The 27,995-nt window shown below is 48.6% G+C and overlaps 1 long non-coding RNA gene across 1 annotated transcript; it reads right to left on the reverse strand.

The window, feature by feature from the left end:
• Positions 1 to 15,237: 15,237 nt before the first annotated feature.
• On the reverse strand, positions 15,238 to 27,989 carry LOC309654914. Its single transcript, XR_014260492.1, has 3 exons — positions 27,384 to 27,989; positions 23,444 to 26,738; positions 15,238 to 15,602 (listed from the first exon to the last, which is right to left on the reverse strand). It is a non-coding gene; the product is annotated as an uncharacterized lncRNA (long non-coding RNA).
• Between the last annotated feature and the right edge of the window lie 6 nt (positions 27,990 to 27,995).

The following is a 27,995-nucleotide window of genomic DNA, read 5'->3' on the forward strand; positions in this document are numbered from 1 at the left end:
TTTATGGAGTTTGGCAAGGACAAACTTTCAATTGGGTTTTCCTTGGAAATGTGAAGGGTGTCGTGATCCTTCATCATGATCATATGCAGAAAAATAAAGTTGACTAGGGCCCACATTTTTAGACTTAATCTGCTATTTCATATATGCAACTGCTGCTTCCAAAAGGCGAAAAGTAAAGGAATGCCACCATTTTTTAAGAGAATTGAATAAACCTGTTGCAAGATGTTTCTCTTACCAACTGAAACAAATCCTGGTTAACCTAAATTAAATTGCCTTGGCCTCGATGGTACCACTGAAGTTCACATAAAAGGTGCGAGCTCCTGGTTCAATCCCATGACTCTGTGATCTGTAGAATACTTAACTTCATGCAAAATAGTCATGGTATTTACACTAGTGTATATTGAAACTGATGGAAATTGAACATTAGGCAAATGAGAAGGGAGTTTTTAACCCTAAGGTTTGTAAGCTAGTGAGGCTAGGATTGGGAAATTGGTGTTCATCAGGTCCCTTTCAAGTGTGGGAAGATAGAAAAGGCTTGGATCAAAATTTTAAATGTTTTATTTGTAGTATTAGTTTGTGACCGTTATGAAATCTAAGCCACCTTGGGGAAAATAGGGTTGGTTTTATTTAAAAGTAACATTGCTAAGTCTAATCAGTGTTATCTTGGGTCAAGCCACTTTATCCATTCCCATAAGGCTACTAAGAAGAGTAATGTAGTTGGTGTCAATACAACTTCAACTGGTTTCCGAAAAAAAAAATAAAAGTGCGGGGGAGCGAGCAGAATCGAGGGGTTGTCTTGTTTTAGGAAAGCACGTGCAATGTGCAGCAACAGATGTTAATTCGATATTAAAATCCTGGGACTTTTCTTAACACAATACCATGGCAGTGATGTATTTTCATCCTTTAGCACATTGGCCCCAGTAACCCTAAAGTCTCTTGTCTTCCTATCTTTTTGCTCACCTACACCCTAAAATTTTTCAAAAAAACTATGTTCCTTTATGCACATTTTAAAGTTGGCAGCTGAATTTCTCTCTTCATAAGTTTAAATAGCTGCAAAACGTAGAATTTCCAGCAGAATGCAAATGTTGGCATTTTAAAATAAAACAGTTCATCACTCTTTAAAATATATCTAATGAAAGGGAAAAGCTATAGTGATTTGATGTCTACTATCATGCATTTAAAAAACATACCAAATTCTCTTCTCTAGGTGTTGGAAATTTATTATCTTTAAATTGTATTTCCATTCCTCTTCCATACAGGATCTTATTCCAAGAGAAAATATTTTTATGATTGAAAATCTTTCAGGGATTTCCCTGGTGGCACGGTGGTTAAGAATCCACCTGCCAATGCAGGGGACACGGGTTCGAGCCCTGGTCTGGGGAGATCCCACATGCCATGGAGCAACTAAGCCCGTGCACCACAACTACTGAGCCTGTGCCCTAGAGCCCACGAGCCACAACTACTGAGCCCATGTGCCACAACTACTGAAGCCCGTGTGCCTAGAGCCTGTGCTCCGCAACAAGAGAAGCCACCGCATTGAGAAGCCCACGCATCGCAACGAAGAGTAGCCCCCGCTCGCCGCAACTAGAGAAAGCCCGTGTACAGCAACGAAGATCCAACGCAGCCAAAAATAAATAAATAAATAAATTTATTAAAAAAAAGAAAGAAAATCTTTCATTGATTGCCCACTATACTTCTTTGTTACAGAAATACGAACAAAAGTGGAAATTAAAAAATTATTTCTTCCAGATTTAGTTATCATTTTAACAATCTACATGTGATCAAAACAAATAACATTGTAATAAGCTTCGATTAAAATAATTATTAAATATAAGAAGTAAACCTTTTTGGAAAAGTATCTTTGATGAGATGGTTAGGGGTGTCGCAGTGCCTTCATTAAAAGACATCTTGCTGGGCTTCCCTGGTGGCGCAGTGGTTGAGAATCTGCCTGCCAATGCAGGGGGCACGGGTTCGAGCCCTGGTCTGGGAAGATCCCACATGCCGCGGAGCAGCTGGGCCCGTGAGCCACAGCTACTGAGCCTGCGCGTCTGTAGCCTGTGCTCCGCAACAAGAGAGGCCGCGATAGTGAGAGGCCCGCGCACCGCGATGAGGAGTGGCCCCCTCTTGCCACAACTAGAGAAAGCCCTTGCACAGAAACAAAGACCCAACACAGCCAAAAATAAATAAATTAATTAATTAATTTAAAAAAAAAAAAAGACATCTTGCTGATGCCACTATTCCTAACTGTCCCTTCCTTTGGTACCCAGTACGGCAGAGAGACCCTAGGGTGGCCTCCACTTACCCCACTTCCTGGTGTCCACACACTGCGTAATCCCCTCCCTGAATGTGGGTGGGACCTGTGACTTGCTCCTAACCCGTGAAATATGGGAAGGGTTTTGGGGTGTCAGTTTTGTTACATAAGCTTGCAACTTCCATCTTCCCAGCAGACTCCCTCCCTCACTGGCTTTAATGAAGCCCACGTGGCAGGGAACACAGGGCAGCCTGCAGGCGACAGCCAGCCGGGCTCTGAGGCCCCCAATCCAACAACCCGCAAGGAACCGAACCTGCCAAAACCCTCAGGAGCTTGGAAGTGGATCCTTCCCCAGCTGAGCCTCCGATGAGACCCCAGCTCCAGAAGACACCTGAGTGCAGCCCTGAGCAGAGGACCTAGCTAAGCCACACGGGCACTCCTGACCCACAGACAGCATGAGATCATATACGTGTGTGTTAAGCCACTAAGTCTGGGGTCATACTTTATGCAACAAGCAATGACAAATATACCCCAGACTAGCCCTGTAGTAAGAGTTGGGATGGGGAAGGACGTGACCCGCTCTTATAAAGAGTGTGAAAAGGAGGTAAAAATTAGAACTGGCTTGATGTTTCCCCCAGGAGCGTGTTCTGCAAATATTTTAGAAAGGAATACATTTGGAGGCTGATGTTGGGGAGGAAGAAATGTTCCTCTACCCTTCTAGGTTCTTCCTGCTTGTCTAAGAATTAAACGGACATGTGACAGATCAACAGGAGAGAATCAAAGAAAAGTTTAATAACATGCATATATGGGAGAGACCCAGGAAAACCGAGTAACTCGTCAAATGACTGAAGCCCTCGCCTTAAATACCATCTTCACTTAAAGATGAAAGAGGATGTTGGGCTAGTGGTTTGGGACTTCACAGGGGAGGGGACAATTGACATGGAGACAGAAAAGCAAATGTTTGGTAAGTAAATGTTTCCTGGGCCAGCAGAGACGAGGGGGCGCAGAGAGGAATTTAACAAACAGACTTCGCTGGGTTCCTCCCCTGTCTACACACCTGGTTTCTACTGTAGTTACCTCTGGCGATACTCCCTTGCTGGATCAGGCCCCTTGTGTACACTCTTTAGGAGGCTAAGGGAGTGGGTGGAAGTTCTTCCTGAGTCTTTTGGGCCTTGATTGTTTTCAGCTCAGAGTAATCCATATGCCAAAGGGACATTTTGAAGTAGCAAATTTTGTTCCCCTACGTGAGAATCTGGAAATTGATTCCCTTCCATCTGGAGCCCGCACACCCCTTGGGAAGTCTCTGAATCCCGAGGTTGGTGGTTTGCCCGGCTTAAGGAAGACTGCACCGCTTGAGCCATTCTGAATCCAGCCCTGAGATTCCTCCTCCCACGTGGGAAGAAGCGGCCAGACGCAATGGCGGGGCGGGGCGAGGGGCTGGGTGGGCGGGGCGAGGGTGGGCGGGGCAGAGCGAGGGTGGTGCTGCGGGGGAAGACAGGGTGGGGGCGGGGCAAGGGGCGGGGCGAGGGGCAAGGGGCGGGGCGAGGGGCGGGGCAGGGCAGGGCGGGTAGGGGGCTGCGGGTACCACTGCAACCCTCAGCCCAGCACTGCTCCCACCCTGCCTCTGCCTGCTGGAGTCCGCCCTCCTCCTCTTCAGCTAGTCACACTCAAATTCCGATTGGGCGGGGACCTATCCATCACCTGCCTGTACAGAATACTGACCCAGGAGTCAGAGGGGCGGGGAGTCCCCTGAGAAGACCCCTCGGTGATGGCACCCCGTGTCCCACCCTGTGACCCCCGGAAGCACAGGCTGTGCAGCGCACCCTCAGAACTTGGTCACACGTGGGCTTACGTGCTTCACTCTAGTTTCATAATCCAACTAAGCTCCGTTGGAGCAGGGATCATGTCTTGAACTAAAAAACAAACAAATTAAAATTAAAAATAGTTATAAAGTAATAGTTTAAGTAGCTTTTCATCGTATAAGTAATTTATGTTCATTATAAAAAGTTGAGAAAATGAGAATGTGCCACTCTCCCGCAAAAAATAAAAAGAAGAAAGAATCATCTAAAATTCTACTCAAATATAATCGTTGTTAGCATTTTGATGTCCCTCTGAAGAGGCGTGAACTGTCCCATTTTGCACTTTCGGTCCCCCTCCCAGCATCTCCCACAGGCCTGGCCTTAGAAGGTGCTCAGACACTGAGAGGCCCTTGATTCGGGCTCCGCCGCTGGACCGCCCCATGGCCCCCGCCCCACTCCCACGCCCACCCCCGCGCGTGGAAAGCAGGCTATGTACTAGCAGCAGAGGCGTCTGGGGCAAAAGAACTCCCCCTCCTCTTTCATCCAGTCTCCTTTCATTAAGGTCCCTTCCTCCCCTCCCCTCACCCCTCCCTTTCTCAAGCTTCCAGGAAGGGGATGGGCTCCCTGAGAAATCTCCAGGCACAAAGCCGGGGAGGCTGCAACCTCGGGCCCCTCCCTGCTATCCTTCCCAGCTGCTGCTAAGACTGGAAACGAGCAGGTGCTTAGGCATGATCCCTGGGCACGGCCAGGGAGAAGGAGGAAAACTCTGGTTCCAACTGGAAACGTGTCTTTTGAGTGCCTTGGGACTTCTGGCATGATCCCATCAGTTACATCCCGTGGCTTTATCTCTCTTCATCTGCCCCACAGCGTGGCCCCTGTGCCCATATCCCTGGTACTAAGCCCCGCCTCCTGAATCCGTTCTTTGCCCCAGCCTCGTATCCCAGGGCTGTGAGGGAAGGCGGGATGCTGGGGTCACTGCGCCCTCCAGGCAGGCCGGGGCTGCAAGAGAGTGGCCTGTGGGCAGCCCATCGGGGGCCCACATCTGGTCCTGGGGGGATGCCTCTTGTCTTCATTCTTGCAAAAAGGACCATCCTCTCTCAGCTTGTGCAAAACACACACCTCTCACCTTGTGTTTGCCGGACTCTTTCCTGCCTCTCAGCAATAGATCTTACAGGAGGTGAACAGTCTAAGTAAGGGAAGCCTTTGAAAGTGGGAAAGCTCAGCAGAAGAATGAACGCTCTGACTGTGAGCAGTGCACACCGTCTGTCTGGAGGGCTCTAGAGTCCTTGCTGGAAGCACCCTGGGGACGCTTCTCAGAAGCGACCCCCTCAGAGAAGGGTCCCGGGGCTTGTTCCAAGGGACGTTTTCTCCCCAGATGTTATCGGTGTAAAATGAGCTGCAAATTTGGACACAGCTTTAGTGTAGTGAACACACTGAAAACGTGGGGAGTGACATGGGGGGGCAAAGGAAAGCGTGCTGGTTATCCTGGACCCAATAAAGACATTCACAAATACTTATTAAGCACCTACTATATGCAAAGCCTTCTCTTAGGCACCATGGGAGGAGAAGGGAGATAAAGACCATCTCTGGTCATTGTAATATGCATGTTGCCATTGGCTGGACCTGGGGCTGTCACAGATTTCCCGTCCTGTGTTCAAAACTACCAGCAAAGTCAGCTGCACGGAGCTGAATTTGCCCTGAGAAAAAAGCATCCAGACTCTGCAAGCTTGGGCGCAGGGAAGAAGCAGACAGATCCCAGGAAGATCGACACAGGAGGCAATGCTGGCGGTTTTACAGCTTCAAATACAGTCTGCAGCAGGCTACCCAGACAGCCACAGGCCTGGGGAGAATCCACCTGTGGGCTGAATAATCTGGGCCATATTGAAGGTAAAGCCGTGCCCAGAGTGAGATGGGCACTTTCTGGAAATCATCAGTGAGACAGCGCTCCTTTGGTTCTGGGGAAGGAAGTTTCTGACGCTCTCTGGCACTGGGAGATGCCACAGCTCAAATGGAGTCCACAAATGCCCACGTCCTGAAGTAAGGGCTCTAGCTTTCTGCCCACATTGCACGTGAGGGGCGTGAGGCAGGCGGGGACACCCTTGTGAGAGCCAGGAACTCCTTGCTCTTGCGAGAGATCAAAGACCTTTGAGTGCTTTCGTTTATTTTGCTATGAGTAGAGACGATCTCCCCGACAGAGTATGGGAGGGAGGGTTCTGGAACATATTCTTGCCTCCTAGGGTTGGGAAACTCTTCCAGGATGTGTCTGGTCTGCCATATGGCAGAGAAACCGAGCCCAGTGGGGCACTGGATGACTTGGAGTGAGTGGCCGTCCTGGGCAGACATCCTGGGATAGGAATTCCAAGGGGTGGATCTAATCAGATTGCTCCTTCCCTGCTCTGTACTAATTAGACAAGAAAACAAGGCACTGGTGGAAAGTTTAATTACAATACCGACCAAACAACATCAAAGATGCCACAAGGCAGTGGGCAGATCCCAGAGAGGGGGCAGGCAGTGGGGCTTGGGGACTCGAGGAGAGGGGAGGGCTGCGGTGGGGTTAGTGGTCAGTGGGGTTTCTGGGGTTCAAGCGCAGTTGATAGAGACGGGTTAGGCCCCCTGGCTAACCACAGAGAGCCAGGTCTGTGGAAAGCCAGACTGACTTCTGAGGAAACCTTTAAAAGAAGCAGGAATCAGGAAAATGATTCCAGCCAGAACCCCTAGGATTTCAGCCCAGGACAGGAGAAGCTCTGGTTGCTGGGAAGGCGCTGACTTCCTCCCAAAGGACGGGCCCATTTCCTCCGTGGAGCGTTAAGTCCCTGAAGCTTGGCCGATGGACCACACCGTGGACTCCCTCCATCACGGCTGAGAGGAGAGACCAGACCAACCAGGATGTCATGCTCAGACTTGGAGTGGAAACCAGATGATGAAGCCTGTAGCCTGTGGCAGGTGTGAAGAATGCTCCCAGGTACCAGTTGCAAGGCTGGGGGTTTGTGAAATGAGTCTGTGCTTCTAAGCCCCATCCAGTGGCCTCTCTTCAACCCCCTCCAACAGCCTTCTCTGCCTGGTCCCAGCTGTCAGCACACGGGCCAATTCTAGTGCCTGACAGGTGATCTGCCAGTGAGGCTGAGCAAATGGAAGCATTAGATGTTGGTGAGACTTGCAGCGGAGTTAGCGAAGGTGGCCAAAGCAATGTGCCATGACATAGTCAGATACGCTTCCAGAGAAATTCTCTGAAAAGGCTCTTTGGAGCCTGGGTAGAGAATAGCCATTTAGAGTGGATCTAGAGAATAAAATGCTTTATTCTGTTCCTCCTTTCCAAGCGGAATCCATTCTTGTGTTCATTTATGAATCCATTATTATGTTCGTGTATGTATTTCTTCTCAGTGCGCACCAAACTTTTTTCAGTGTGCACTGAACTTTGTTGGCCTTGTGAATATTATAGTACATTTTATTGGCATTTGTAAGCATTGCAATAAATTAGACATTTTAAAAAAATACACATCTCTGAAAATAATTACTGGAGTTTTGGCTAACGGAGAGGTATCCCCAAGAGAAGCATCAATTTCTTTTGTTGGAGAAAAGGCAAATATTTTTATGAAAACAGTGCTCACTCCACGTAGCGGTAGATGTGGGAGTATACACAAGAGATGATGCAAGTTCTTTTCCCACGCAGCTGAATTGAAAAACAAGACAAATATTTGAACAGCTTATATGTCAAGGAGACATGTGCAGACTCCACTTGTTAAAATAATAACGGTATCACAGTGCACTGATGTGGCGCTTTCATCTTCAAAGCAATTTATGAGTGTTCATGAATTGACTCGGAACAAAAGATCAGAAATTGGCGGGAGGTCCTGGGTATATGATTTTAAGAAGAATGGGTGGGATAGAGATCAAAGAAACAGCCATCCACCCCCGAGGCTTTGTTAAGTGTCCCTTGGAGCCTAAAAGGAAGCCTGTGATTCTGCCCTGGGGGGTGGTTTCTTCTGGATGTGGAAGCTGACAATTCAAAGGCAGGAAGAAAGGTTGTACCCGTTTTTCACCAAATCCCACTTCCCTAGCCCTGTGTGGTCACGGTCCTAGAACCAGGGTGGGCCAGGATATACATTCCCCACCAGGGTCCCAAGGACCACCTCACACCCAAAAGAGGGAAGAAATTTCAGCTCCTGATATGGCCTCTACCTCACTCCAATCTCCTTGGGCCAGGATGGGCCGTACAGCTTGAATCCGATGTCATAATAGTGATTCTGGAGGCAGGTAGGGGTGGGAAGGATAGATTGGGAGTTTGGGATTGACATGTATACACGGCTATATTTAAAACACATAACCAACAAGGACCTACTGTATAGCACAGGGAACTCTGCTCAATATTCTGTAATAACCTAAATGGGAAAAGAATTTGAAAAAGACTAGATACAGGTATATGTAGAACTGAAGCACTTGGCTGTACACCGGAAACTAACACAACATTGTTAATCAATATAAAATATTGATACGCCAATATAAAATAAAAACGAAAAATAAAATAGTGATTCTATTTACTGAGAGCCTATAATGGGCTAGGCCCATGTCACTCTTCATTTAGATTAGCCACTTAATCCACACAACTACTCTTTGAGGCAGGCACTCTGATTGTCCCCATTTTTCAGATGGAGACAGTGTGGCTAAATAACTTTCCGAGGTCAACAGCTATAGGCCGTGGAGCTGGGATCCATTTGCTGGCAGTCAGCCTGCAGGCCTCATACCAGCAAACCTGCACCATGATGCCTCCATATGATAGAGAAAGAAAACTCAAGTTTTTAAGCTTCAATATTCTGTATACAATAAGCTTGTCAGAACCTCAACTCTAGGTTTGTATTCGATCGTTAGGCTGTCCAAGGGTGTTTAAGAATGTTAATGCAAAGGGCAAAAAATCCTAAGTGGCCTTTGGTACATCACATACCAGGGGTGACAGGGAGTTGAACAGCAGACTTTTGATCTTAACTTGCTGGGTCAGGAAACGATAAGAAGAAAGCCTTGAACTGGCCCTCGGTAAAACGTGTGCCTGCTTCCCGGTCCCGAGCAAGCTGCCTGCTCTGTCCGTCCCTGGAGCTGTCCTGCTTGGCCCTGGGCCTGGGCTTTCTGCTTGTCCTCTTCCGTTGTGCACAGAGCTGTCGCCCTTTGCCCACCCCTCTCTGGGCTGAATGACTCTCAAGGTCCCAGTCACCTCACTTCCTTCTTTTCTGTTACCCTCGCCTAACGATGGTGCCCTGGGGGCGGAGCTGATTCAGTCGGGCACCCCGTGCCTGGATGTGTTTCCACGTGTCTTAATGGGGTGTTTCCGGAGTCCCCACTCTGTGCTGGGCTCCTTGCTGGGTGCTGGGGCCACGGCGTGAACAAGGCAGTGTTGTCATGGCCTTCATGGAGCTCTGGTCTCAAGGAGCCAAGCATTCCACGCACGAATGAGCACTAACTTATCAGGGGAAACGCGCCCTATGGATGCAGACTCCGGGGAGCCAAGTGAGCCAATAGCAGGAGGTCCTGACCTCATCTGGGAGTCAGGAAAGCCTCTCTTGACACGGTGTTTGAGGAGGATGCTGTGGGATCAACCGAGAGGGAAGAGGGGGTGGGGTGGGGGCAATTCCAGGAAGAGGCAAGGCCTGAGGTAGGCGGGAGCCAGGGAGCCGGGAGACTTTACAAAGGTTAGTGTGGCTTGAAGCCAGGGAGGGAGAGGCAGTGGGCGAGGGAAGGGGGGCTGGGCCAGGCCCTGCAGCATGCTGGGGGTCACAGGGCAGACTTGGGTTTTAAGCCTAAAAGCAGCGACAAGTCATCCAAGGGTTTTAAGTAGGAGGGTGATAGCATCTGATTTACATTTTTAGAGGTCACCCTGGCTTCTGTGTAGAAATCAGTTGCACGGGGCGGGGGAAAGGGATGCCCGAGCAGGGCTCCACTGTAGCCGTCCAGTGAGAGAGGGTGGGCTTGATGAGGGGTGTCAGACGAGATGGAGGGGACTGGGGGGATGTTAGTTTCCACAGGCTCAAGAGAGGGTTTTTGCATATATTCTCGGTCAATAATCAATGTTTTATAAATGTCAACCATCATCATGCTTGTTATTGGTCCACGTATTTGGTTTGGAAATACATAAAGTAACATAACCTCATTAAGGGAAAGAGCATTCCAGATCAAGAGTTGGCAAACCACAGCCCATCTTGTGGGCCAAAGCTGGCCCACTGCCTGCTTTTGTAAATAAAGTTTTATTGGCACACAGCCACGCCCACTTCTTTCCCTGTTGTATATGGCTGCTTTCACCTGGCGAGTTGAGCAGTTGTAACAGAGACCACATGGCCTGCAAAGCTTAAACTACTTACAATTTTACAGAAAAGTTTGCCAGTCACTGTTCTAGATCTTTATGCTTCCTGCTGATGAAAGCTGGATTTCTTAATACTTTCTCTCTGGCTTGGCCAGTCCTGAGAGCTATGGGCTCCTCTCTCACTTCTGCCCTTGAGGTGAAGGCAATTGCCAATCTTCCTGGGTAAAAGGAGAGCTGTAGATAAGTGCATACACTAGTTATAATTCTATGTCTTCTTGTTTTACAGAATAAGTAAAAATATAGTAGGAAGGCCACTGGCCCTGGTATTTTATTTTAGGTTGATGTTATGGGTAAACATACTTAGAATATTTTGACCAGACCCTACAAAAGTCCAAGTTGCTGGTAGGCACTTTAACAGAGGGTCTGCCCCATGGCTGCTCTCAGAAGCTCCTGGTTATCCAACAGGTGGGAAGCAGTAGCACACCTGTGTCTCACGAAGTGTTTTAACATCTTTGCCCCTAATAACAGGCAGGTGGAATGGCTCAGGTTTGAAAACATTTCTCAAAAAGAAAATGGCAGGATGGGTAGCTACCAGAGAGTTTTAAATGTCCATGTTCCATGAGGCTTAAACAAACAAAAATATATATACAAATGCATCCAATCACAGAGGTATTTTATTTGATTTTCCAAGAAGCAGTGACCTTCAACACCTATGGTCAGTGGGAAACTTTGAAGGGCAGAATCTTCAGCTTTATGTGACCATAGAAGGAATTAGAGCGGTGGCCTGGGGACAGCACAGGATTTAGAGGGGACAGAGCAGGCTTCACCACTCACTGGCTGCGTGAATTGGGGCCATTAGCAAATTCCTCCAAAACCTTAGTTTTCCCACTTGTAAAATGACGATAATGACAGCACTAACCTCATAGGGTTGTTTCAACAAATATTTATTGAATACCTACAAGGTACTAGGCATTGTCCTTGTTTTGGAGACTACAGTGTGAATAAATCAGATAATGTCCATGCTCCTGGAGCTTCCAGGGTGAGAAGAGGCATCAGTAGTGCCCAGCAGGGACAAAGTGCTGTGTAAATGAAGCTGGTACAGTCATGAAGGATTACCCATCCCACCACATCATTACCCGTCATCACCTGGACCTTGGTAGTAACCCAGGCTTCCAGGCTTGTTGCCATCTGAGAATCGTACACAAACTCAAAGCTGGACTAGGGTGAGGGAGAGGCAACGATCTCAGGTGCAAACTTTAAAGCGACCCCAGGGCTTCCCTGGTGGCGCAGTGGTTAAGAATCCGCCTGCCAGTGCAGGGGACACGGGTTCGAGCCCTGGTCTGGGAAGATCCCACATGCCGCGGAGCAACTGGGCCCGTGAGCCACAACTACTGAGCCTGCGCGTCTGGAGCCTGCGCTCCGCAACAAGAGAGGCCGCGACAGTGAGAGGCCCGTGCACCGCGATGAAGAGTGGCCCCTGCTTGCCACAACTAGAGAAAGCCCTCGCACAGAAACGAAAACCCAACACAGCCAAAAATAAAATAAATTAATTAATAAAAATAAATAAATAAATAAAGCGACCCCCCCCAAAACTCCAATTAATGAGACATCATCAAAATAAAAATTAATGCAGGGGGCAGAGTCAAGATGGCGAACTAGGAGGACGCGGAATTTGCATCTCCTCACAACGAGGGCACCTACCAAGCACCGGTGGGGGACCACGGACACCTAAGGGGACGGGAGGACCCCCAGTGACCGGGTAGGACGTGGGGCGTGGGGGGAGTGAGGGGGGAGGAGAAGTGGAGGTGGGATGGGACCAGCATCCCCGAGGGGCGGCTGGGGGAGGGGAAGGGATCCCACACCTGAAGGGGGAAATTGGGGGACCACTGGAAGGGCAGAGGATCAAAAGGGAGCATGGCCAGTTTTCCCCTGCCCACTTGGGCCCCCGGGAACCTGCTGAGATCCCGGCCCTGATCCTCTGCCCACTGAGGCCCCCTCCAGCCATGCAGGTCCTGAGGGAGTGGGAAGGAGGGAAGGGGGAGCAAAAGTAAAGGCCGGACCTCCCGGACGGCACCCCTGAGGGGTGGCTGGGGGAGGGGAGGACGTCCTACACCCAGCGGGACCCACCCATGGTTAGGGGCCCAGCGGGCACGGGGGAGACCCTAGGAGAGACAGTGGAGGAGGGGCATGAAGGAATGGAAGGGAACGGGGCCAGTGCTCTCCCTGTCCACTTAGGCACCGGGGACCCTGTTGGGCTCCCAGCCTAATCCCCCGCCCTTGGAGCCTCCCTCCTGCCGCGCAGAGCCCAAGCCCCGCCTCCACACCCCACCCAGGGCCCCACCTCTACACCCGGAGACCCCCCTCTGAGACCCCCTCCATTGTGCTGGGCCTAAACCCCACCCACACACCCGCACTCAGGGCCTTGCCTCCAAACCCCGGAACTCCACACGCCATAGACCTTCCTTTCCACGGCTGCCACTCTCCTTCTGGCAGGTCCTAAGCAGAGGCCCCGCCCCACGCTCAAACGTACCCCCCACCTGCCTAGGCCCCGCCCCACCCTAAACCCCACCCCTGCCTAAGTTCCACCCCACCTAAACTCCGCCCCCATAGCCAAGGCTTTTTTTTTCTTTTTTCCTCTTCTAGATTGGGATTCTGTTTTACCTTGCTGATTCATTGTTGTTAGTTCTTTTATATTTTTATTTTTCCTAATATACCTTTTATTTTTCTAATTTTATTTTATTCTTTATACTTTGACAGTGATCTCTCCTTTTGGCTTGTGGCCCTCCGCCTGCCCCTCCCCCTTTTTTTTTCTTTTTTCTGCTGTGGTTTTATTTTACCTTATTGCAGTTGTTTCAATTATAGTTTTATTTTTCCTAATATATTTTTTATCTTTCTAATTGTATTTTGTTTTTTATTCTTTGGTATTGAAGTGCTCTTTTCCTTTCTTCCTTTTTTTTTTTTTTTTAACCACAACATGAAGCTTGCAAGATCTTGGTTCCCAGGGCAGAGGTCGGGCCTTAGCTCCTGTGGTGGGAACTCTGAGTGCAAACCACTGGACTCACAGAGAAATTCAGACCCCAGGGAATATCATTCGGTGTAAGGCCTCCCAGAGGTCCTCATCTCAACACCAAGACCCAGCTCTATCTAACTGCCTGCAAACTTCAGTGCTGGACATCTCAGGCCAAGCAACCAGTAAGACAGGAATACAGCACCACCCATCAATAAAAAAGAAAGAAACGACAAAAAAATATGTTACAGACAAAGGAGCAAGGTAAAAACCTAAAAGACCAAATAAATGAAGACAAAATAGGCAACCTACCTTAAAAAGAATTCAGAGTAATGATAGTAAAGATGATCAAAAATCTCGGAAACAGAATGGAGAAAATACAAGAAACAAGGATTTAGCAAGGATCTAGAAGAAATAAAGAGCAAACAAACAGTGATGAACAACACAGTTACTGAAATTAAAAATACTCTAGAAGGAATCAATAGCAGAATAACGGAGGCAGAAGAACGCATAAGTGAGCTGGAAGATAAAATGGTGGAAATAACTACCACAGAGCAGAATAAGCGAAAAAGAATGAAGAGAATTGAGGACAGTCTCAGAGACCTCTGGGACAACAGTAAATGCAACAACATTCGAATTATAGGGGTCCCAGAATAAGAAGAGAAAAAGAAAGGGACTGAGAAAATGTTTGAAGAAACTAGAGTCGAAAACTTCCCTAACACGGGAAAGGAAATAGTCAATCAAGTCCAGGAAGCACAGAGAGTACCATACAGGATAAACCCAAAGAGAAACATGCCAAGACACATATTAATCAAACTATCAAAAATTAAATACAAAGAAAAAATATTAAAAGCAGTAAGGGAAAAGCAACAAATAACATACAAGGGAATCCCCATAAAGTTAGCAGCTGATTTTTCGGCAGAAACTCTGCTAGCCAGAAGGGAGTGGCAGGACATATTTAAAGTGATGAAAGGGAAAAACCTACAACCAAGATTAATCTACCCAGCCAGGATCTCATACAGATTCGATGGAGAAATTAAAACCTTTACAGATAAGCAAAAGTTAAGAGAATTCAGCACCACCAAACCAGCTTTACAACAAATGCTAGAGGAACTTCTCTAGGTAGGAAGCACAAGAGAAGGAAAAGACCTACAATAACAAACCTAAAACAATTAAGAAAATGTTAATAGGAACATACATATCGATAATTACCTTAAATGTAAATGGATTAAGTGCTCCAACCAAAGGACATAGACTGGCTGAATGGATACAAAAACAAGACCCATGTATATGCTGTCTACAAGAGACCCACTTGAGACCTAGGGACACATAAAGACTGAAAGTGAGGGGATGGAAAAAGATATTCTAATATATACAATTACTCACCCATGAAAAGAAATGAAATTGAGTTATTTGTAGCAAGATGGATAGACCTAGAGTCTGTCATACAGAGTGAAGTAAGTCAGAAAGAGAAAAACAAATACTGTATGCTAACACATTCATACGGAATCTAAAATAAAAAATGGTTCTGATGAACCTAGGGGCAGAACAGGAATAAAGACGCAGACATAGAGAATGGACTTGAGGACACAGGGAGGGGGAAGGGTAAGCTTGGACGAAGTGAGAGAGTGGCATGGACATATATACACTACCAAATGTAAAATAGATAGCTAGTGGGAAGCAGCCGCATAGCACAGGGAGATCAGCTTGGTACTTTGTGACCACCTAGAGGGGTAAGATGGGCGGGGGGGAGGGAGGCGCAAGAGGGAGGGGATATGGGGATATATGTATATGTATAGCTGATTCACTTTGTTATAAAGCAGAAACTAACACAACACTGTAAAGCAATTATACTCCAATAGAAATGTTAAAAAAAAATTAATGCAAAAGAATCCACGATGAATAAACCATCGAAATTTTAAACAAAGATGGAATCACCTTTGCTGAATTTTCCTTTTGCCTCAGGGTCCAAGATGGCTTGGCCCCAGCTGCACTGACTCACGGCCACAAGTCCAAGTGCATTGCTCTGCTCTTGGGTACGCACGACCCTGTCCTGGGGCGCAGGCACGTGTCCTCACTTCTTTGTGAAGCATGACCGTTAGATGGAACCCCGATGGCTGAGCGCTCTGTGTTCTGAAACTCTCTTTCCCTTTCCCCTCTTTGGATGCCTCGGAAATGGAGTTTTGCTGTGTTTTGTTTTGCTTTGTCGACGTTTGCCAGAACATAAACCAGAGAACTTCCAATCGTTATTGGCTTGGCCTAGGAAAGTAAAAACACATAAATAATTTAAATGGCACCCCATCGACCTAGAGACGCAGCCTCAGAGGCCTACGGGCCGGCCAGGGGCGACGTGCAGACCGCACAGTCGGGTGGGAAAGAACCCAGCCTAGAGACGTGAAGCGGCAGAGCCTTCTCCTCTCAGGTTCCCGGGCCTCCTGCGAGTCTTCCTTGTCTGTAACACACACACACTCACACTCACACACACACACACTCTCACACACAGACACACACACACACACAGACACACAAACACACACAGATACACACACAGACACACACACTCACACAGACACACAAACACAGACACACACACATAAGATATTCACACACACACACATCCATGTTGGCTATTTAATTATTTGTGTTTGCCAGAAAATTGAAACTCACCCTTTTAGGGAGTTGAAACAATAAAAGTTGAAATGATTTGTGTCACATTGAGCATATGTATTAATGCAGAAGACTGAACAAGTAAATTGTGTGTGCGTGTGTGTGTGTGTGCGTGTGTGTGTGTGTGACAGAGAGAGAGAGAGAGAGAAAATCCTCCCAGGAGCACTGAGGACCCTGATGACGTCATCCAGTGGCTATTGCGGTGCAGACGTGGGGTTCAGGGCCGAGCCCCTCGCGGCTGCCCCAATGCCAGGGTGACAGGGAGCAGCCCCACGTGGCTGCTGACATTGGGAACAGCCCGGGCGTGGCCCGGCTTCTGAGTCACCCGGCCTGCGGACCCAGTTCACCAGAAGGGGATGGTAGGTGCCCAGCGCTTTGCTATAGATTTTGTTTCCAGGAGCGAGGCCTTCTTTGTTGCAGGCGGGAGAAAGTTCGATACATCACGTCCAAGAGGAGCCCCATGATGATGAAGGATGGTCCAGCAGGTGAGGGGGCGGGAGGGAAGACTCGGCTTGTCTGCCTTCCCAGGGATCGAAAAGTGCACCTTAGAAATCAGTAGACGGTCGGGGTGGGCTCTTCATCTCGGAAAATTACCTGTTTATCACGTGTTCATCACAGCCACTTGTGGTTTACTCTCCTGGGAGCTTTCGGTGAAAGGGATGGACGACGTGATTCCTGCCTTAGGATAATCGATAACTAATAGAATAATTGATTATGAAATAATGACACTGTTTGAGGACCGGTCTGTGGAATCAGTTTTTTGAATCGGCACGACCCCTTCTACACACACCGTCATTGATTGGTAGAGACAGAGCTCGGAGTGGAAGGACACTGGGCTTGGTTCGGCCAACTCTGTGACTTCAGGCTGGTGCTTCGCAAAGTGTGGCCCCTGACAGGTGGTACCGCCAGCATCACCATCATCACGGGAGCTTGTGAGAAATGCCGGTTCTCAGGCCCCACCACTGCCCTATGGAATCAGAAGCTCCAGGAGGGGGTCCAGAAGACTGTTTTAACAAGCCTTCCGAGTGGTCCTGAAACACACTCACACGTGAGGACATGGCCTTAGGCACGTGTCTTGATCCCTTTGGCCTTATTCCCTCAGCGCCCACAGTGGGAAAGGGTGCATGTCACAGTCTACGCCTTTAAGTGATGGGGATCAAGGAGGCTAATCAAAGCACCTGATAGATACTTAGGACGTCAACAAGTTATCACCATAAAGAAGATGTGGTATATATACAACGGAATATTACTCAGCCATAAAAAAGAATGAAATAATGCCATTTGCAGCAGCACAGGTGGACCTAGAGATCATCATACTGAGAAAGACAAATATCATATGGTATCACTTATGTGTGGAATCAAAAATTAATGAACTTGTTTACAAAACAGAAACAGACTCGCAGACATAGATAACAAACTTATGATTTCCAAAGGGGAAAAGCAGGGGGAGGGGTAAATTAGGAGTTTAGGATTAGCAGATACAATCTACTATATATAAAATAAACAACAAGGACTTACTGTATAGCACAGGGAACTATATTCAATATCTTGTAATAACTTAAAATGGAAAAGAATCTGAAAAAAATATATATATATATAACTGAATCACTTTGCTGTACACCTGAAACTAACACAATGTTGTAAATCAGCTATACTTCAATTAAAAAAATAACAATTATCACCAATGCAAAGCATACAGCTTAAACCAGCAACTTTTGGCAATGACTAGGGCGTTCTATTTCAGGAGAGGCCCTCATCACAGAAGACGTCCCAGAGGTGCCTCCCACACAAGACCATATTTTAAACACCCACATCAGGATAAAACCCATCACGCATCCTAAGTAGGGCTGGTTCAAGGGGCTCAGCAGCCCCTGAGTGGACGGGATTCCACATCTTCAGATGCACAGGCCCAGCGGGGGTGGGTGCCAGGCCAGACAGGCTGGAACATTTTTCTTCAGTTCCTGAGGAGGGAGTGGTTATAAACTCAGGAGAGAAACGTCCAGGAAGGCTTAGGAAAATTACCCTATCACCTTAGAGGCAAGTTACATGTACAACAGTGAATAGAAGAGAGGAGTTTGCTTTTTATGAGACACTGGGGAAAAGATTACACAGACAGGCCACAGAAAACCACCCCACCATTAAAACCAGAGTGTTAAATCTACAGGCACAGTGGAGTATGAAAAAAGAGGAATTTTAGGATAGAAATTCTCGAACTGATCAAATAGTCTGTTTGTAATATCAATTTCTCACATGGCAGTATTTTTACTTTTTTATCGTGGCAAAATACATATAAAATTTGCCATTTTTTTTCATAAACATACTTGTCTGAGTACATTTTTTTTTTTTTTGGCTGTGTTGGGTCTTCGTTGCTGCGTACAGGCTTTCTCTAGTTGTGGCTCGCAGGCTTCCGTAGTTGTGGCACGTGGGCTCAGTAGTTGTGGCGCACGGGCTTAGTTGCTCCACAGCATGTGGGATCTTCCCGGGCCAGGGCTCGAACCTGTGTCCCCTGCATTGGCAGGCGGATTCTTAACCCCTGTGCCACCAGGGAAGTCCCTAAATGTCACCATGTTAACCATTCTAAGCGTACAGTTGAGTGGCATTAAGCACATTCACATTACTGTGCAACTATCACCACCAGCCACCTTCAGAACTTTTTCATCTTCTCCAACTGAAATCTGTACCCACTCAATACTAAGTCTCCCCCTGGCAACCACCATTCTACTTTGTTTCTATGAATTTGACAAGAATTTGACTAGTCTAGGTACTTCACATAAGAGGAATCTTACAGTATTTACCTTCTGTGACTGGCTTATTTCAGTTATAGCATAATATCTTCAAGTGCTTCCAGGTTGTAGTGTGTGTGTCAGAATTCCTTCCTTCTTAAGGCTGGGAGATATTCTGTTGTATGTCTATACCACATTTTGTGTATGCGTGCATCTACCGATGGACAGTATTTTTGACTTTCAGTCTCCTACATGCTAACTACGTGGAAAGGTGGAAAATAAATGAGGCGTCTGTAACACACTTTGCATAGCTGGAAGGGAGTCATTACCCCAGGCGGTTAGTCAGCGGGCAAGCGCATCCCAGATGCCACTGCTCACGGCTGGCTTGAGAAGCGATGGAAAAATGTGACCTAAATGTCCATTGGTATAAAAACAGATATGATCAGGGTAATGTGAATGGTGATGTCAGCTCTTCTGTCAAGAAGCTCCCAGCAACAGCATTCTGAAATACCAGAAATAATGGCACCGTGGTATACACTTATCTGGCACAGGTTTACATGCACACACTGAGCCTGCGTCCACTAATAGTGATGACGGTGATACTTAGTGTCGGTGTCGATGATTCTGTTTTCAAATTAGTACTGTGTTTATTTCAGAAGAGCTACCGTCTTTCTAAGTGGTGTATAAACGCTTTTAGGATGGAAAGGTTCAAAGTGCTAAATCATTGGGGAAGGAAACAGTGCATTTTTGCTTTCTCCTTTGTTCCAAAGTCTGCCTTATTAGGGTCCTAGTAAAGAGTTAAATTTCTGTTCAACTAAAAGGGAAGTAGCCAGGAAACAGGGGACACCAACAGGCCGACCATCAGCGGGCAATGGCTTGGATGTGTGTGTCAATCAATAAACAAGAAGCATCACTGTCTATCAGCCTGTGATCCTGTCTCTGAAACCTCCCCATTGCCTCTTTTGATAAGAAACAGGAGACAAGGCCCTGCTGCTCCCAGCCCTCGCTGCCCTTGGCCCCTCACACACCAGCTTCCCTCCCCGTTGGCCCCCGTTGCAGACTGAATAGGATGCAGGTGTCGTTATTCAGGGTCTGCTTACTCAGCAGAGTGGAAGGGGAGAAGAAAAGTTCAGCTCCACATGTGCAAGGAAGCAAATGGCTCTCCAGGGGGGGGAGAGGAAACCCCGGCCAGCATTTGTGTAGGAAGAGCTGTGTGCTGGGGGAATATTTCATTCATGTGAGCTAGTGAGGCAGCAAAGGGGTGATTAACACATTATTCACCTCAAATCAGGAACCTAAGGGAACCAAGAGAGATGAATCCCTTTCCATCCCTCATGGGATCCCCCACAGAACAGGTCTTGTCGTTTTCCTTTGTGCCTCTGTTTATTAATAAAGAACTGGACCGATGTAGACCTCTCAGGTGTCTTACTCACCACATCTGGGCTGAGCAGGTGAAACTATTCAGGGTTACCCCCCATCTGGGACAATTTCAAGCACATAACTCATGGAAGTCTACACCCTTTACAGACTGACCCCACGCAGATCCCGATGCAATGCAGTGGGAATGGCACGCATCACCAATGTGGTGTCCTAGTCCCAAGAAACAAGAGTTGGAAGAACTCCTTTAGAAAAGCCCATAGTTGAAGAATGCCAAATGTCCTGCTTCACTTCGGGGGACTTGAAATTCCCACCCAGCTATGAGTCAAGACATCCCATGCTCTGTGCTTTCCTGTACACAGTTCCTTCCTGTAGAAAGTTCTTTCCTCACTTCTCCCCCTAGAGATCACTTGCTCACTGTTCAAAATGCATCCCAAACTCTCTGCTCCTCTGGGAAGTCTCCATGAGCCTCGCCAAGCACTGAATTGTGTTATCTCCCCTGATTCCAAATCCATTTATTTATAGATACCTCTACTCTGCTGCTTACAATCTGCTCACTGCACTGAAATTCTCTCTGTCCCTCTCTCTGTCTCTCCGTCTCTGTCTCTTTCTCAGAAGACATTGAGTATCTCTGGCCTGGGGACTAACTGCGTGCTTGGCAGAAGGTAGTTGTTGAATGAAGGAACAGTAAATCACCATGTACATCCAGAAGGCCACGTGGAATTGCAGAGCTGGGACATAGAAGGGAACAAGGCATTAATCCACCAGCTTATCAGTTCAGTTGGCTGCCACCTGGCACAGAGCAGAGACCTGAAAAAATGGGATTTAATCAGAAGGGAGGGATCTTAGGCCTCCTAGTACCTGGGCCCTACTGCTTTCTCCACCTGCCACGCTCGGAGGAGCCTGCCTGCAGTGGGGTAAGGACACGCAGTCACCGGCTTACAGGTGTTTCCAACACGTGAATGTCTGCACCACATGTTTTGGGATCTCCGGGAAGCTCAGCCATCAGACGTCATGCCGCGTTTTGTTCTCGTCTGTCCCCACCGTGGAGAATCCAGCCCTCCCCCAGCGCCTCTCAACCCATCACTGCCACCTTCGCCGCGCAAATTCACCCCTCAGCCTGGAAGCAGGCGGTTTAGCACAGAGCAGGGAACACCTGAACCACAACAGACTTGAGCTAGAATTTCCTACTTGAGACTTCCGGTGGCCCCGCAGAGGACCGCTATTCGGGAATAATTCCGTGTTGGGCAAAGACCAGGGGGACCCCGATTTGTAAACGGGGACTCTTTCCTCAACCGCTTGAGGATGTTTGGACCCAACAACTGCTGTTGCTCCGGGGATGGGGAGGAGAGGTTCGCTGAGGACCACCGTCAGCTGGGGAGCGTTAAACAGTCGCACGTGTTGCGCACACACACCATCACGCCCACACACGCACACACAGTGCACGCACGAGGAACGCGCTCACGTCACACGGGCGCACGGCGCGCCGCGCACACCCCAGGGCTTCCGAGACCCGGCTGCGCTCTTCCTACAACTGGCCAGCAGGGGGCAGCATTGCGAAGGCTGGAGGACAAGGACTGCGCGTCGGAGGCGCGAGCGGAGAGGGAGGATTAACGAACCGGGAAACCCGCGTCCGGTGCGTATGTGCCAGGCCCTGCGCTGGGTGCCTCGGGGCCCGCGGTGAAGAAAACGGGCACATCTCCTGTTCCTGCCAAACCTCTCCAGAGTGGGCTTCATCCAGAGCCAGCGCGTGGCCTCCTGGCTGAGGCCGGAAGGGCAGGGGAGTCGCTGCCTTAGATGCAGGCGCTACAGGCTTGTGATGCTGGGCGAGCACGCCACCCCTGCCCCTTTCCGGGAACACGTCGTGGCCGACAGAGCAGCGTCACCCAGGAGAGCTGTAATGTGAGCCACATATGCAGGCCTCGTTGGTGACTTTCAAACAGGAGAAGCAGGTGAAACTAATTTAGTACTGTGTTCCATTTAACCCAATATACTAAAGTAGTATTTCCATGTGTAATATGCAAATACTGAGCTATTTTGCATGTGTGTTTTGAAGTCTTCAAAGCCGGGGCGTAGTTTCCGCTTTTACAGTGTACGTCCCCGCGAGGACAGCACACCGCAGGGGCTTCTCCGTGTGGAGCAGGCCCGGCGGCCGTGCGAACCCGCTGGGCGCTCTCCCAAAGCCCCCCAGCCTGGGAGGAGAGATGAGGACCCGCGCTGTGCCCAAGCCCCACAGTACGAGTCTGGTGTCGTTCAAGACTTGTCACCAAAATGCCAGATGCCAGCCAAGCCCATTTCTTTTCCTCTTTCCAGTGTGCACCCTACCCTTCTCTCCACACACACACAGGTACACACACAAACAAATACACACAAACACGCACACAAAATGTTTGGAACCTGCAGTCGGAGTTCCCTCAGAGGTCTCTTTTATTAAAAAATACACAGCAAAGGGACAGAAGGTTGGCCACTGTGGAGAACAGTATGGAGGTTCCATTAAAAACTAAAAATAGAGCTACCGTATGACCCAGCAATCCCACTCCCAGTCGTATATCCAGAAAAGATGAAAACTCTAATTTGAAAAGATACCTGCACCCCAGTGCTCATAACAGCACTATTTACAGTAGCCAAGACATGGAAGCAACCTAAGTGTCCATTGAGAGAGGAATGGATAAAGAAGATGTGGTACGTATATACCATGGAATACTACTCTGCCATAAAAAAGAAGAAATAATGCCATTTGCAGCAACATGGATGGAACTAAGATGATCATACTAAGTGATGTAAGCCAGACAGAGAAAGACAAATACCATATGATATCACTCATATGTGGAATCTAAAAAATAGTACAAATGAACTTATTTACAAAACAGAAACAGACTCACAGACATAGAAAACAGACCTTTGGTTACCAAAGGGGAGGGAGGAGGGATAAATTAAGACTATGGGATTAACAGATACACACTACTATATGTAAAATAAACAACAAGGATTTACTGTCTAGCACAGGGAACTATATTCAATATCCTGTAATAACCTGGGAAACAAACACAGTAACTTGAAAAGATATCTGCACCCATGTTCATTGCAACATTATTTACAATAGCCAAGATATGGAAACAACCTAGGGGTCCATAGATGGATGAATGGAGAAAGAGACTGTAATAAATATATATATATATGGAGAGAGGTTTGGAGGAAATGCTGTTTTTAATTAGGTAATTAAATTTTCCAGGTGTCTCCTCTGATGTGCGTTAGCTGACCTGGGAAATAGCTCTAAACTTCCTGAACCTCCGTTGCTTCGCCTGTAAAACAGGAATAAAAATATCTGCGTACCTGGCTCGCAGGATTGTGGTGAGTAAGGGTTTCGGCTTTGGCTGAAAGGGGTTCCGAACTGTGAAGGCTCTGAAGTTGCCGCCCGCCCTGTAAGCGAGGCTGTCCCGGTGTCACAGACGGCGGCAGAAGACAGAAGCGTCCTGGGTCAGGAGGAGGGGCTGCGCAGCTGTCAGCAATGGCATTTAGTGGGGCGGCAGCATTTTCTTGCCCCGGATCCAGCTCCCTAACCGCCAGTTGGCACAGAGCGGAGTAAAGAGGGCCAGGTGACACCTGCCGCGGGACAGGAGCCCTGAGCTTAGGAAACGCATGTGGTCAGAGGGGCGATCAGCCTGAGCTTGGCCCCCGAGGGAGATGGTCTTCATCCCGCTGAGCCGTCAACAAACCTGCCCTTTGCCCGGGTGACAGATACTGTCTCTGTCTTTCCAGACTGTTCATTCTGTAAACATCCTTGGAAAGCTGGTCGAGAGCAAAATCTAGAACAAGAGCAGTCAGCAGCAGGGCAGGGGCCCCACAGAGAGCTGTCCCCCGATAAAAGCGCCATGTGACGTGTAAGTACCGGGCGTCCATCTGGTGTTCTCGCTGCACTGATGCTGACAATTGTCCCCTGCGAGGGGAGGGGCCGAGACGACCCCACTGTGTTGCTTATGCGGATGGGGAGCTGGGGCAGGAAGAGGTGAAGTAGTTGCCCCAGGCCGCCTGGCTACTTGGTGAATGGCCGAGTCTAACCCTGAGAAATCTGGACTCCGGGCCACTGGCAGGATGATCTCTGATGTCACTCGAGCCCCGTTCATCCCCACGACAGCCTACAAGTTACAGCACCGGGAGCGCTCAGCAGTCGCTGCCCTTGGAAACTTCGGAAGCTTCCAAGGCTGAACACCTTTGAGAACAGGCGAGACGTATGCCGAGTAACCGGGCTTCGTCCTGGTCATCGTGCTGCAGGGGCGGCAGAGGGCTGCAAGGGCGCTCAGGACAGCCAGGAGCAATCCGGACCTGGAGCCGCGCGGGCGGGGGGGCTGAGCCGGGCTGCGGGACGGGGGGCTGGTGGTCAGCCAGCTGCACTCGTGCCGGCACGGCCGCTGCTGCTCTGCCCCACAAGGATCCGTACAATTGCTCTGCAGTGAAGGTGGCCAGGCTCGAGAGGTCGAGTGTCTGGCCTGAGGTCTGTCTCCGTGCTTCAACAGGCGTCGGCAAGGGGCTCTCGCCCGGGAAGGGCTCTGGCTGCGCCCCTGCTGGGAGCGGGGTGCCTGCAGGAGCCCCAGGTCCTGCCCCGTCTCCTCCGGGGCTTGTGCTCGGCCTGGCCTCTTCTCCAGGCCACAGCATGACTGCTGATGAACTCTGATTGAAGAGGGCTTTGCTAAGCTCTCCGCGTGCATTATTTTATCTGATCCTCGTGAAACCCTCTCGATGACAACATGCTGGAGTCACACAGTAAGTGACAAGACGCCTATTCGCCCAAGGCCCCACTGGCTCTAAGGCCCGTATATGCTTTTAACGAAAGGTTTGTGGTTATCTGCGTATTTTCACAGATCAAGTCCGGGTCCAGCAGCAGAATCCCTTAAGAGCCTTTCTTTCGTGCCGGCCCATTGCAGCAAAGTACCTCAACCCAGATCTTAGATGAGTAGGTCTGGGGGTTCTGTTTGCGGGAAAAGCTGCCAGCCCTCCCCGCAGCCCCGAGGGATCAGATGTTCTGGACCAGCTCGCTCCTCGGCATGAGCCGACGCTGCCCTCTAGTGTCTGAACACCGGTGGGACACCTCCTGTAAGGATGCTCTGGACGGCGGCCCCCGTCATCCCCGGAACCACAGAACAGAGCCCACACCTCGGAGCCCTGAGCAGTGGGCCACTTCCCAGCGTCTGCCCACACAGACAGCCAGGCGCTGCCTGCAAATCCCAAGCATGCCTGGCCTGAGCGGGGCTGCCAGCACCCTCCAGCAGGCTCTGCTCTACGGAAGGGCTTTTTTCTCTGGTGGGGATTTTGGGACACCCTTTGCCACAGTCGGTCATCCCTGAAGGCGTTTATCCCAACGGCCAAGGGCCAGTGTTGATATTTGGCTGGGATGCCAACTCGGGTTCCATGACCCTCAAATGTTCTGTATTTCCTAGTCTCTCCCAAGTGACCATCCCTTTAGAAACCAAGGATATTTCCAAAGACATGAGTCTGAGCACTAAGAAACACAGCCGCTCCTTGTGTGAGGCTTTTGGAGAATGCACAAAAAGCAGAGATGCCTCTAATGATTTTTAGCCTTTGAAGAAGTGTCAGAGGAAGGCTCTGAGGTCAACTTGACCCTCAGGTATAAACCGGGTGGGTGAGAGGTGAGATATCCCAAGGCACCCAGCCCAGGTCAATCTAGCACTGATGGTTGCCAGGCAGGCATAGGGTCAAAGGGCAGAGAGCCAATCTCTTGAGCACACACCCTCTCCGGGTGATTCTTGATATCCCTGAAGGCCCTGACCTCAGGCATTTGCAAGTTATAAAAATTCGTGGATGCCTTGAGAGCACACGATTCTCCCTGTAAATGCAGCAGCATATAATGAACAATGGAATTTGCCCGTGTCCCAGTCAGCAGCTTTGTCACTGTCACGCTGTGTTAACAAGCAACCAAGAACATTTCAAGAACATACACAGTAAGCATTGGTTTCTCACTCACACTTCCGTGGGTCAGCTGAGATGACCCTATTTCAAGCTACAGGTCTTTGGATTGACTGGGGTAAGAATGCCATTCATTTTTCCAGAATGAGGGGCTGCTGGGGTGTACTTTCATGGCAATGGGAGTAATCCAAACATCACATCCTGTGGACCCCAGTGTGCCTTTGAACTAATTGGTGGGTGGAACACACAGAGCTGTGTGGAGGCCCATGCTGGGCTGGCTCCCTAGTCAGTGATGTACTGAGACCCACCAGCTTCAAACCGGAGGATTTATGTGCAGCCTCAGAAAAATGACCAATTGCCACTTTTCATAAATATCACTCAAGAACAGACAAAACTGTGTAACCAACTTGGCAAAGGCTGAGGAGTGGCCCAACTTCCTAGGACTGGGAGTCTCCACCCAGGCAGGCGCTCGCTGTTGCCATTGTGGGGTTGCCTGTGGAGATGGCCGCTCGGTGGGAATCCTGGTTCTGACCTCAGAGCTCACTCGAAGCAGGTGGCCCAGTGGAGATTCTTCGATAAGCCATGAGCAAGGCATATTGAAGAAACCTGCCCCAGACAACCACCTGTTATTTTCATAAGAAGATGTTTTCTCTCTATTGCATGTGATGGCGGGATCTAGGCAATGATTCTGTGACTTGAAACGTCTCTGGATAAAGAAAAAAATGAACCCCTTCACAGACACCATCCATCGGAGGTACCCAAACTTAATAAAGATGATCTATTGTAAATGAAATAAATTCTGCAAACTTTAGCTTGTTATCCTTCATAGTACAGTCTTATGTATGTGGATTGTATCTGAACCAGATATGATATGGGCATGATTATAACTTTGACAGGGGACCCTCTGAGAGTAACAGACATTTATGATAAAGGGAGTCATTTTAAAATATTGGTATAACCTGTGTGGCACAATATTGGTGTGACTCAAACACAGAGTTCTGTCCAAGTTCATCCATGTAGGGCTTCCCAAAGCAAAGTAACTCTCCTGACAGCTTGTATACAAAAAAGGCAGACCCTATGGTAAAATTACAAAACTCTCAAAATGAATCCTCCCAGGACCCATCTTACATTTCTTATTCTTTCCCCAATAGCCATCCTAAGTTCCCCTTTTGCTTTCACTTGTAACAGAACTCTGATTATATTCAGATTCATAATGGTGTCCAATTTAAAGGATTACATTTCCCAGCCTCCCTTACAGCTAGTTTGACCATGTGACTAAGTTCCAGCAAATGGAATAAAAGCAGAAGAGTGTAGGACTTCCTGGAATTCTCTTTAAAGGAGGCTAACCTACCTGGGAGGAGAAGTCTTCCTCTTGTCAGCTACCTGGAAAGTGTCTGAGATGGCTGGCACTCTGGCAGCTGTCTTGGACCATGAGTTTACCTCGAGGATGGAAGCCACCATGTGAGGATGCTGGAACAGAAAGACGTAAGGAGCCTGGCTCCCCAGTTGCCATGGAGCTGAGACGCTAGCCCTGGACTGCCTGCCTCTGAACTCCATGGAAGTGTGAGAGACGTAAGCTTTTATCTCATTTAAGCTACCGTTGTTTCCAATTTTCTGACATAAGCAGCTGAGCCTGATTCTAACAGATGCATTTAGTATGGTAAGATGTTACCTTTGAATTTCCTGACTAACTGGAGGATCATTCTCTCGTCCTCCTGGGATGAAGCAAGCTAAGATGAACAGCATGCACTTTGGGGTAAAGAAGTAGGTTTAAACCCCTCCCCTGCTGCGAGCTGCATCTGTAAGCAATTATTTGTCTTCTCTGTACCTGTTTGTCTTTTGTAAAGCATTGTACATTAAATTAATGCTACAACCTACCTGGCACACAGTGGGGACCCAGTGATGTTGGTTTCCTTGTTTTCCTCCATCCCCATGTTGAACAGTTAATTTTAAATACTCCACG

This window comes from Balaenoptera physalus (assembly GCF_965194825.1).
Source record: "Balaenoptera physalus genome assembly, chromosome: 2".
Lineage (NCBI taxonomy): Eukaryota > Metazoa > Chordata > Mammalia > Artiodactyla > Balaenopteridae > Balaenoptera > Balaenoptera physalus.